This window comes from Choloepus didactylus, chromosome X (genome assembly GCF_015220235.1).
Source record: "Choloepus didactylus isolate mChoDid1 chromosome X, mChoDid1.pri, whole genome shotgun sequence".
Classification (NCBI taxonomy): Eukaryota; Metazoa; Chordata; class Mammalia; order Pilosa; family Megalonychidae; genus Choloepus; species Choloepus didactylus.
Window position 1 is genome coordinate 162,534,338 of NC_051334.1, and position 13,368 is coordinate 162,547,705.

The window sequence follows — 13,368 nt, forward strand, 5'->3', positions numbered from 1 at the left end:
ATGGGAATGTATATCACAGTGAAACTTGTGGGCAATGTCTGTGATTAACTGTACAAATAGTAGAAATTTCTTTCATGAACTAGAAAAATGTATGACACTATGACTAGAAGTTAACAATAGAGGGGTATATGTGGAAAAATGTACCTATTGCAAACTATGTACTACAGTTAGTAATATTTTAATATTCTTTCATCAACAGTAATGTTCTAGTTTGCTAATGCTGCCAGAATGCAAAACACCAGAAATGGATTGGCTTTTATAAAAGGGGGTTTATTTGGTTACATGGTTACAGTCTTAAGGCCATAAAGTGTCCAAGGTAATGCATCAACTATCGAGTACCTTCACCGGAGGATGGTCAATGGTGTCCAGAAAACCTGTTAGCTGGGAAGGCATGTGGCTGGCATCTGCTCCAGAGTTCTGGTTTCAAAATGGCTTTCTCCCAGGACGTTCCTCTCTAGGCTTCAGCTTCTCTCCAAAATGTCACTCTCAGTTGCTCTTGGGTCGTTTGTCCTCTCTTAGCTTCTCTGGAGCAAAAGTCTGCTTTCAAAGGCTGTCTCCAAAATGTCTCTGTAAGCTGAAGCTCCTCTCTCAGTTCCAGTGCATTCTTCAAAGTATCTCTCTTGGCTGTAGCTCCTCTTCAAAAGTTCACTTGCAGCTGCACTGAGTTTCTTCTGTTATGTCAGCTCATTTATATGGCTCCAATGATCAACTTAGACCCACCCCGAATGGGCAGAGCAACACCTCCATGGAAATTATCCAATCAGAGTCATCATCCACAGCTGGGTGGGGTGTATTCCAAAGAAACACTCAAAGAATTACAATCTAATCAACACTGATAAAGTCTGCCCCACACAAGATTACATCAAAGATAATGGCTTTTAGGGGACACAATATATTCAAACTGGCACAAGTAACAAAGGTACTATACCAATACTATGAGTCAATAATAGAGGGTGGTTTAGGAGTATGTGAGGATTCAAGTTTTCTTTTTTATGTTTATGTCTTTTCTGGAGTAATGAAAATGTTACAAAATTGAAAAAATAGTTAATTGTCATGATGAATGCACAACTATATAATGGTACTGTGAACAATTGATTGTACACTTTTGATGATTGTATGGTATGTGAATAATCTCAATAAAATTGAATTTAAAAAGTTGAAGGAGAGCTTAAAATTTTCACAAGAACTACTAAAGGGATCTCTACTGGCTGAGAAAAAAATGAAGGAGAGAGTGGTCTGGAGAAGGGTACAGAACTGAAAAGTCTTAGTAAGGGTACCTTAAAGGAAATAGAGGGAGAGTAAAAATATATCCAACAAATTAAAACCAAAGGATAAGATGGATGATTCAAGAACAGCCTTCACAGTAAATACATTGAATGTGAATGGATTAAACTCCCCAATTGAAGGATATAGATTGGCAGAATGGATTTAAAAATATGAACCATTAACATGTTGTTTACAAGAGACTCATCTAAGACCTAGTGACACAAAGAAATTGAAAGTGAAAGGATGGAAAAAATATTCCATGCAAGGCAATCCTTGTTTTAAAGTTGCAGAGAATTTGGCAAAATTTGGGGAAAAAAATGAGTTGGATGGAAGGCAGAATTTGAAGGCAATGATCTGGGACACTTAGGTGAAGAGATTTTGGATCTAAATATCAGAAGTGCAGCCTGGCTTCTCCTTGAAGCTTATAGTAAAATGGACGAGGAGAGGGATAACCTGAAAATTGAAGTCTTGGGTATAAAGAAACCAGAAATTGATGGTTTGCAAGACTCTGGGCAACCAGAAAGTGAAACCCCAAAGGCTATAGCACCACGTGAGGATTTAATGAAACCTGAGACCATCCAGCCATTTCAGTAGAAGCCAGGATTGGAGATGGAGCTATCCAGAAATGATTTGTGGGAACTCCTGTTGTCTGATGGTTTTGAGCCCTGTGTGCTTCATGCCAAGCCAACAAATTTTTTGTGAGACACATATCAATGGAGCCACTGCCAGTCTGGACTGGAGGGGACAGAGAAGGAACAAATTGAAGGAAAAATTTCTTCAAAGACAGAACCATGGAAGTTGAGGTCTGGAGTCAAGAATTCTCAGGCAAGGAGAGCAGAGCAACCCATGCACATGGAAAGGATGAGTTTGCCCCATAGGCAGAGGGTGGGCTTTCCACCTTGCTGCTCAGGAAGAGTGCTGCCACCCTAGGATTCAGAGTGTGGAGCACATTCCCCAGGGATTGGGGAGAGCCTGGCCACTAGTCCCCTGTTTGGAGAGGGGAGAGCCTTTGCCCCAGAGAGGCAGAGTCCAGGTGGCACTCCATTGCTTGAGAAAGGTGAGGACAAGAAGTTGGTCTCCTCAATGTGTGGATATGTTGGAGCACTCAGCCAGGTTTTGGAGAGAATAGGACTGCCATGAAGACCCTTGGAAGGGGTTGGACTATGGCTTTCTCTAGCCCCAAGGATAACACATCATTCAGTAAATGATTCTCAGACTTTGAAATCGAATGGAGTTTGCCCTGCAAGTTTTAGGAACTGTTATGGTGCAGTGAATCCTGTTTTCCTTCCAATTTTTCCCCATGGCAATGGGAATGTTTGTCCTATGACTGTCCCTACTTTGTATATGGGAAGCAGATAACTTGTTCTAGGTTTCACAGGTCCACAGCTAGAGGGGAATTTTGCCTTAGGACAGACCATGCCTTTAACTAATTTTGATAAGATCTTTTACATACCTATTGTGACTGAAAGGATTTAAGTTTTTGTGATATTGTTATGGGACAAATGTATTTTGTATATGGAAAGAATATGTCTTTAGAGGTCCAGGGAGTGGAATGTGCCAGTTTGTATGTATTCTGTCCCCCAGAAAAAGCCATACTCTTTAATGAAATCTTGTAGGGGCAGATTGATTAACCTTTTTGATTAGGGTGTGACCTCATGATTGAATGTTTTCATGGAAATATGTACCCCACCCATTCAGGATGGGTCTTAATTAAATCACTGGAGTCCTATAAGAGCTCACAGACAGAAGGAGCTTAGTGCTCTAGCTGAGAGAGATATTTTTGAGATGGCCATTGAAAGGTTTTTGCTGATTCTGATGCTTGGACATGCTTGGAGACGCAGACTGAAGGACATTTAGCTAAGAGGTGAAGCCCAGAATTTGTTCCAGGATATGCCAAGCAGGACCCCCAAGCATTTTGAGAGAAATGTCCTGGGAGAAAGAACCAAGAATACATGGGAGCTGAGAGAGGAGCTGGAACACAACTCGGGATCAGCAGACACCAGTCACATTCCTTCCCAGCTAACAAAGGTGTTCTGGATGCCAAGGTCCTTTCTCCAGTGAAGGTATACTCATGTTAATGCCTTAGTTTTGGACACTTTTATGGCCTTAGAACTGTAAATCTGTAACTTAATAAATCTCATTTATAAAACCAATCCATTTCTGGTATTTTGCATAATGACAGCATTAGCAAACTGAAACAGGAACACTGTAGAAGATTTAAGTTTCTGAAAAGTAAAGTTAATGAGTGAAACTTTTAGAGTCTTATAGATGGACCTATATATTCTTTAGTATTTTCAGGTCTACTTTTGATTAGGGCTTGGCATCCTGTTGGCATTTGGAATATCTAGTTAGAGCTTGCATAAGAGTTACCTGCAGGACAGCATCTCAAGTCTATTTTAAATCTCTTAGCCACTGAAACCATGTCTTGTTACCTTTCTTTGCCTCCTTTTGTAAAAATGGCCTTTTCAATCCCTCAATGCCAGTGCCAGGCTCATTCATGGTAGTCATTTCTCACATTGCCAGGGAGATTCACTCCCCTGGAAGTCATGTCCCATGAAGGAGGGAGGGTAATGAGTATATTTACAGAGTTGGGATTAGAGAGAGAAAGGCCACATCTGAGCAACAAAAGAGGTTCTCTGGAATTGACTCTTACAATTCTAAGTAGGTTTAGCCTCCCATTTAAAGCCACATGTTTCATTAGAGCAAGCCTCAAGATCAAGTGTTTGATTTATTAAGTAGTGGGTTCCTAATTTCACATAACATATTCTGTCCAAGATAAACAATGTCTCACATTATCTTCACTTAGTTAGACAATCATCATCACTATCAATTTTAATTATCATAACCCCAAACACCCCAAAGCTCATATCAACCCCTGATTATCCCTAGCATTAGTGTGGTACTGGTAAGGTATTCTTAATAAATATAATCTATAATATGCAGTAGGTAGTTTTGCCTATACATGATTCTGTTTTTAACTCTTTATACCAGTGTCATACCTTAGAAGTAGATCATGCAAGCACTTATTTATATTTGTAGTGCTAACTTATGGGCTACATACCTTTAAACAACCCTTTTAAAACATGTTCACCTTCAATGCAGGACTGATATTTATAATGAAATTAATGAACTATCATAATCTTTGTCCATTCTCATACCTTTAAGTTCACCCTCATTAACATGCCTGCACATATTAGGTAACATTCTCATTCACTAGCTTCTCTCTAACTCCAGTTCCCCCATATTCTATATTATAAGACACTGATTTTACATTATTCAGGGAGTTTATATTATTGATAACATACAATATGTCTCCTTTTGTGCCTGATTTATTTCACTCAGCATTATGTCTTCAAGGTTCATGCATGCTGTCTTATGTTTCAGGACCTCGTTATTTCTTAATGCTGCATGGTATTCCATTGTATGTATATACCACGTTTTGTTTATCCACTCAACTGTTGAAGGAACTTGGATTATTTCCATCTCTTGGCAATTGTGAACAATGCTGCTATGAACATTGGTGTGGAAATGCTTATTTGTGTCACTGCTTTCAGGTCTGGATATATTCTGAATATAATGGAATTGATCGTTTATACAATAACTCAATATCTCATTTTCTGAGGAACCACCAAACTATCTTCCACAGTGGCTGTACTGTTATACATTTCCACCATCAATGAGTAAGAGTTCCAATTTCTCCACATCTTCTCCAGCATTTGCAATTTCCTGTTTGTTTAATGGCAACCATTATTATTGGTGTCAGATGATATTTCACTGTGGTTTTGATTTGCATTTCCCTAATAGCTAGTGTAGATCAACTTTTCTTATGTGTTTTTTTTTTTTTTTTGGCCATTTGTATTCCTCTTCAGAAAAATGTCTTTTCATATTGTGCCTGTTTGGATGTATTATGCCCCCCAAAACACCATGTTCTTTAATGCAATCTTGTGGGGGCAGATGTATTAGTGTTGATTAGGTTGGAACCTATTGATTAAGTGTTTCCATGGAAATATGACTGAATCAACAGTTGGCATGAAAATTGACTGGATAATTTCCAAGGAGGTGTTACCCCACCAATTCAGGATGGGTCTTAATTAAATCACTGGAGCCATATAAAAGAGCTGACAGATAGAAGGAACTCAGTACTGCAGCTTTGAGAGACATTCTAAAGATGGCCATTGAAAGCTGAGGCTGACAGTTTGGTGATTGTCAATTTGAAATGAACCCTGGGAGCAAGCAGGCCCCACCCATGTGCCTTCCCAGCTAACAGTGGTTTTCCAGATGCCAATGGCCTTTCTCCAGTGAAGGTAACCTACTGTTGATGCCTTATCTTGGACACATAATAGCCTTAAGGCTTTAACTTTGTAACCAAATAAACCCCCTTTTTAAAAGCCAATCCATTTCTGGTGTTTTGAAAAATGGCAGTGTTAGCAAACCAGAACACAAATATTTTGCCCATTTTATAATTGGGCTGTTTGACTATTGTCATTGAGCTGTAGGAGGTCTTTCTGTATGCTGGATATTAGTCTCTTATCAGACATATACTATCCAAATATTTTCTCCCATTGAGTTTGCTGCCTCTTCAACTTTTTGAAAAAGTCCTTTGAGGCCCAAAAACTGTTGATTTTGAGGAGTTCCCACTCATCTACTATTTCTTTTGTTGCTTGGGCTTTGGGTGTAAGGTCTAAGAAGCTACCTTCTATTATTAGGTCTTGAAAATGTTTCCCTATTGTGCCAGTTTGAATATATTATGTCCCCCAAACACCATTATCTTTGATGTAATCTTGTGTGGGCAGACATTATCAGTGTTGATTAGATTGTAATTCTTTGAGTGTTTCCATGGAGATGCACCCCACCCAACTGTGGGTGATGACTCTGATTGGTTAATTTCCATGGAGGTGCTGCCCCGTCCATTCAGGGTGGGTCTTAGTTGAGTCACTGGAGCCATATAAATGAGCTGACCGAAGGAACGCAGTGCAGATGTGAGTGATGTTTTTAAGAGGAGCTACAGCCAAGTGGGACACTTTGAGGAAAGCACAGGAGCTGCAGATGAGAGACAGTTTGAAGACAGCCATTGAAAGCAGACTCTTGCTCTGGAGAAGCTGAGATAGGACAAATATCCCAAGTGCTACTAAGAGTAACATTTTTGAGGAACTGCAGCCTAGAGAGTAATGTCCTGGGAGAAAGCCATTTTGAAACCAGAACTTTGGAGCAGATGCCAGCCACATGCCTTCCCAGCTAACAGAGGTTTTCGGGACACCATTGACCATCCTCCAGTGAAGGTACCCAATTGCCAGTGTGTTACCTTGGACACTTTATGTCCTTAGGACTGTAACTGTGTAACCAAATAAACCCCCTTTTATAAAAGCCAATCCATTTCTGGTGTTTTGCATTCTGGCAGCATTAGCAAACTAGAACACCTATGTTATCTTCTAAGAGTTTTATGGTAGTGTCTCTTATATTGAGATCTTTGATCACTTTGAGTTAGTTTTTGTATATGGTGTGAGGTAGGGGTCCTTTGTGATTCTTTTGGATATGGATATCCAGTTCTCCAAGCCCCATTTGATGAAGAGATGCTTCCATCCCAATTCAGTGGATTTGGAGACTTTTTGAAAAATCAGTCAACCATAGAACTGGGGGTTTATTTCTAAGCTCTTGATTCAATTCCATTGATCAATATGTCTATCTTTATGCCAGAACCATGCTGTTTTGACCACTATGGCATTGTAGTAGGCTTTAAAGTCAGGAACTTTAAGTAATCTCACTTTTTTCTTCATTTTTAGAAGGTTTCTGGCAATTTGAGGCCTCTTTCCCCTCCAAATAAATTTGTTAAGTGGCTTTTCAAAGTCTGCAAAGTAGGTTGGAATTTTGATTGGAATTGCATTGAATTGATGATCAGTTTTGGTTGAATTGACATCTTAACAATGTTTAGCCTTCCTATCCATGAACATGGAATATCTTTCCAACTATTTAGGTCATTTTATTTCTTTTAGTAAAGTTTTGTAATTTTCTGTGCAGAGGTCTTTTATGTCCTTGGTTAACTTTATTCCTAGGTATTTGATTTTTAAGTTGCTATTGTGAATGGAATTTTTCTTAAATGCCTCTTCAGATATGTCATTTCTGATGTGTAGGAACTTTACTGATATTTGCACATGAATCTTGTATCCCACCACTGTGATGAATTTGTTTATTAGCTAAATTAGCTGCCATTGATTTCTCAGGAGTTTCCAAATATAAGACCATATCATCTGAAAAAAAAAATGACAGTTTTACTTCTTCCTTTTCAACTTGGTTGTCTTTTCTTTTTTGTCTGGCAGCATTGCTCTGGCTAGAATTTCTAGCACAATGTTCTATAATTTTGGTGACAGTGGATATCCTTGTCTCATTCCTGATCTTAGTGGGGAAGGCTCTCAGTCTCTCACCATTGAGTACTACACTGGCTGTGGGTTTTTTATATGTGCCCTTAATCAAGTTGAGGAAGTTTCATTCAGTTCCTACCTTTGAAGTTATTTTATCAAAAAAGCATGCTGAATTTTGTTGAATGCTCTTCCAGCATCTATAGAGATGATCATTTGATTTTTCCCTTTTCATTTGCTAATGTGTTGCATTACATTGATTGATTTATGTTGAACCTCCCTTGCACACCTGGAATGAACCCCAGTTGGTTGTAGTGTATGATTCTTTAGTGTGCCATTGGATTCAATTTGCAAGTATTTTATTGAGAAATTTTCCATCTATATTCATTAGGGAGATTAGCTTGTTTTCTTTCTTGTAGTATCTTTATCCAGTTTTGTTATTAGAGCAAGGTTGGCTTCATAAAATGAGTTAGGTAGTGTTCCTTTTTCTTCATTTTTTTGAAAGGGTTTGAGCAGAAGTGGTTTCAGTTTTGTTTTTTGTTTTTTTGTTTTTTGGGAAAGTTTGGTAAAATTCCTGTGAGCCATCTCACCCTGGGCTTTTATTTCTAGGAAGTTTTTGATGACTGATTGGATCTTTTTGCTTGTGATTGGTTTATTGAGGTCTTCTATTTCTTCTCAGTCAGTCTAGCTTGTTCATGTGTTTCCAGGAAATTACCCTTTTCCTCTAAACTGTCTTGTTTGTTGGGATCCACAGTATTATCCCCCCTCTCATTTATGATTTTGTTTATTTGGATCTTCTCTCTTTTTTACTTTGACAGTCTAGCTAAGGTTTGTCAATGTTGTTGAGCTTCTCAAAGAACAAACATTCAGTTTTATTTATTCTATCTATTGTTTTTATGTTCTCCATAACATTTAATTCTGATTTAATCCTTGTTATTTCATTTCTTCTATTTCTTTTAGGGTTAGTTTGTGGATCGTTCTCTAGTTTCTTCAGTTATTCAGTGAAGTCTTTGGTTTTAGCTCTTTATTCCTTTTTAATGTATGCATTTGTTGCTATAAATTTCCCTCTCAGCACTGTCTTCACTGCATTCCATATGTTTTGATATATTGTGTTCTCATGTTCTTTCATGTCAATATATTTACCAATTTCTTTTGCAACTTTTTTTACCCACTGATTGTTTAGGAGTGTGTTGCTTAAGCTCCTCATATTTGTGAGTGTTCTAGTTCTTTGGTGGTTGTTCTAGTTTGCTAATGCTACCAGAATGCAAAACACCAGAGATAGATTGGCTTTTATAAAAGGGGGTTTATTTGGTTACACAGTTACAGTCTTAAGGTCATAAAGTGTCCAAGGCAAGGCATCAACAACCAGTTACCTTCACTGGAGGATGGCCAATGGTGTCTGGAAAACCTCTGTTAGCTGGGAAAGCATGTGGCTGACATCTGCTCCAAAGCTCTGGTTTCAAAATGGTTTTCTACCAGGATGTTCCTCTCTAGGCTGCAGTTCCTCGAAAATGTCACTCTTAGTTGCACTTGAGATATTTGTCCTCTCTCAGCTTCTCTGGAGCAAAAGCCTGCTTTTAAAGGTCATCTTCAAACTATCTCTTATCTACAGCTCCTGTGCTTTCTTCAAAGTGTCCCTCTTGGCTGTAGCTCCTCTTCAGAAGTTCACTCACAGCTGCACTGAGTTCCCTCTGTCCATCAGCTCATTTATATGGCTCCAGTGACAACTTAGACCCACTGCAAATGGGCGGAGCAACACCTCAATGGAAATTATCCAATCAGAGTCATCACCCACAGCTGGGTGGGGTGCATTCCAAAGAAACACTCAAAGAATTACAATCTAATCAACACTGATAACATCTGCCCACACAAGATGACATCAAAGATAATGGCATTTTGGGGGATATAATACATTCAAACTGGCACAATGGTTATTGATTTCTATTTGCATTCCATTATGGACAGAGAATGTGCTTTGAATAAATTCAAGTTTTTAAAATTTATTGAGACTTGCTTTGTGATCCAGCATGTGATCTTTCCTTGAGAACATTCCATGAGTGCTAGAGAAGAATGTACATCCCAGTAATTTGGGATGTAATGCTCTATATATGTCTGTTAAGTTTAATTCATTTATCACATTGTTTAGCTTCTCAATTTCCTTATTGTTCCTGTGTCTGGTTGCTCTATTTATAGAAGAGAGTGGTGTATTAAAGTCTCCCACTATTATTTTAGAAACATCTATTGTTCCCTTCAGTTTTGCCTACATTTGTCTCATGTACTTTGGAGCACCTTTATTTGGTGCATAAACATTTATGATTATTATTTCTTCTTGATGAATTGTCCCTTTTATTAATATATAGTGTCCTTCTTTGTCTCTTATGACATCTTTGCATCTAAAGTCTATTTTGTTTGATATCAGTATTGCTATCCCTGCATTCTTTTGTCTAAGCTTGCATGGAGTATTTTTTTCCTTCCTTTCATTTTCAATATCTTTGTTTCACTGGGTCTAAGATGAGTCTCTTGTATACAGAATATCAATGGATCATACTTTTAAATCCATTCCTCCAATCTGTATGTTTTAATTGGGGAGTTTAACACATTCACATTCAAATTTATTACTGTGAAGGCTGTTCTTGAACCAGCCATTGTATCTTTTGGTATTTATTTGTCAGCTATATTTCTCCCCCTCTCTTTTTTTCCCGTTAAGTTACTGTTACTAATACTCTTCATTTCTGTGCCCTTCTCCAGATCTTTCTCTCCTTTGTTTTTTTCTTAGCCTGTAGAACTCCCTGTAGTATTTCTTGCAGGGCAGGTCTCTTCTTAACAAATTCGCAGCATTTGTTTGTCTGTGAGAATTTTAAACTCTCCCTCAATTTTGAAGGGGAGATTTGTGGGATAAAGAATTCTTGGCTGGCAATTTATCTCTTTCAGAATCTTAAATATGTCATACCACTGCCTTCTCACCTCCATAGTGCCCTGAATAGTCAATACTTAGTCTCATGTAGCTTCCCTTGTATGTGGTGAATTGCTTCTCTCTTGCTGCTTTCAGGACTTTCTCCTTTTCTGCAGCATTTGACAATCTGATTAGTATATGTGTCACAGTGGATTTATTTGGATTTATTCTATTTGGGGTTCATTGGGTTTCTTTTATTTCCATATTTATGTAGTTTAGAAGAGTTGAGAAGTTTTCCCCAACTACATCTTCAAATACTCTTCATGCTGACATCTGCCCAGTCAATGCCACTAAAAGGATTTTATTAAAGTCACTACATATTACTTTCATGTTGCTTAATTCAGTGGACATTCCTATATGAGTTCTCAAGAGCATTCAATGCAAGTGACCACTTTCTCCTTGTTTAAATGTGAAAATTGGGAAGATTTTGGGAAGCTCCATTGAAATAGCTAATTACATTCTCCACTTGTGGCTCCCATTTCACAGTTGTGTCCTTCTTCTATGGTTCCATCATTTGGGTCTACTTTCTTCCCTCTTCTGCCTACTAAGCAGAAAGGGATAATGTGGCTGCATCATGTATACAATCATAATCCCATGATGAACCTCTTCATCTATAGTCCAAGGAACAAGGACATGAAAGGAGTACTAGGGAAACAACTTAGCCAAAAATCTTTGCCTGGAGATGGTGCACTCTGCCATAAAAGATACTTGTATCAACTTCCTAGACTTGTATGTGCACATAAAGGAGCCAGAGTCTCAGGCTACTGTGCTCCTTTGGTTTTTTCTTCCTGTCCATTTTCTGCCTCCAATACTACCCTAATATTGTAGGTAAGACTCATTTCCCCATAAGAAAGCAAGCAAAAAAAAAAAAGACACTACTTTTTTTCCCACAATACTTCACCACTTACATACAGAGTTTTTCCATGAATAAGTTCATGGTTGTATAATCAGTGCTCAGTGTTTAATAATTGTTCTCTAATTTTTAGTCTGTCTCCTTTACCCCTCTACCAAGCCCTACATGCTAGATTATAGATACTGGAAGAATAAAGAAAGAAGAAAAGAATTGATGATGATGGTCCAAAGCACCTTATAGATCCATGTTAAAGTTCACAAGCTATTTCCAAACAATAACTTGATTCTCACAAAAACCCTTTGAGATAAATGCTACAGCATTCATTCAAGTACACTAGATTGAAGAAGAAGAAAAAACTAAAGCAAAACAATCATGTACCTTGACCTGCTCTGAGCCCTACAAAGGTGCCCTACCAAAGCTCAAGTTCTTCAGCATTTAAGACCCTCTACCACCTGGGCTGACTTATATTTCCAGAAATATGAACCATAACTTACTGACCATGTCTTTCTTGGAACACTGTACATTTTAACTCCACTAAACACTCATCCTATGGATTTGCATGACTCTTGTCTTTGTACATGTTGCATGCTCCTCTGGGAATACTGGCTCCATTCATTCTCTTCCTACAGACATTCAGCACTTTCTCTAAGGCTCTATCTGACTGTTAAATTCTCTGTGAATTCTTTCAAAATTCTCACACCTCTCCAGATAAAATTACTGCTTTCCCACCTTTGGGTTCATATAGCTATTTATTTTGCTATTACATTACATACCACATTGAATTATAATTATCAGGCTATTGTTGGTCATATCCCATATATCTTGAGCTTTTTTGGACTCAGGGATTATTTTTTTTATTTTATTTTGGAATAAATTCCAAGTTATAGGAACAGTTACAAAAACAATACAAACCCCATACACAGAACTCCAGCATTCCCTGACCCCCCTCCCCCAATACTCTGATCCACTGACTTTAACCTGTTGCACACCACTATTTCTTTCCCTCCCTCCCTCCCTATCATCCATCATCTATTGCTCTGTCTTCTGAATATATGAGAGCTAGCTGCACACAACCTTGAACAAACACTATAATTCACATATACAACTTCAGGGATTATTTTTATTAATCTCTGTAACCCTACCAGTGAGTATAATCCCCATAGCAGAGTAGGTGTTCAGTAAGTGGAATTGAATAAATAAGTTTTCATCTTTCAGTACAGAACATTTAGCTTTAGTTGATATTCTGCTGATTTGTTGAGTAATCCTAGATTAATTGATTAACTGATCAGAAAGCATTACACATGAAATAGAGAGTCTTTTTACTCTAGAGAGTTGTATACCTCAAGGTCAGTTAAGAGAGTGGTTAATGTATATTAAAAATGTAGAAACATAACCACTCTAACTAAAGCTGAAGCAGGGGCTTTGAGACCCTGCCCTTTTAATCTACCCCTCACCTTATCCTGGTTCACATATAGAAATTTGGTCTCTAAGAGAAAGCAAGTATTTATACTGTCAGCTAGCTACAGGTTGTCTGTGCCCTGAGGAATATGGCTGCTCCTTCCTTGCCACTTCCAAATTACAGCAAGATTCTTGTTGCAGGGTAAATATGCATAATTTCTCTCCACCCCATGAACACACTCACCAAGCAAAAATAAGATAATAAGACACAAGCAAAAATAAGGGTATACATGAAAGAAGGTAATGGGATGGGACTATTGCCACAACAACAAAATGAGATTTCCATGCCCAAGTCATATCTGAAGGTCAGAAGGAGGTCAGAGAAGAATATGTTTAGTCTGAAATGTTTGTGAGAAAATAAAAAATCATCTCCTGCAACCCCTAAATTGCAAATGGGACTACCAAAGAGGATGACATGTTTCTCTGCTGCTGGTTTTCCATTTTAAAGGAAATAGAGGACTTTGGGACATGTGACTTTTAGAAGG

At 38.1% G+C, this 13,368-nt stretch overlaps 1 pseudogene; it reads left to right on the forward strand.

Moving 5' to 3' along the window:
* Positions 1–1,698: 1,698 nt before the first annotated feature.
* Positions 1,699–13,368, forward strand: part of LOC119522436 — a 127,078-nt pseudogene continuing 115,408 nt past the window's right edge.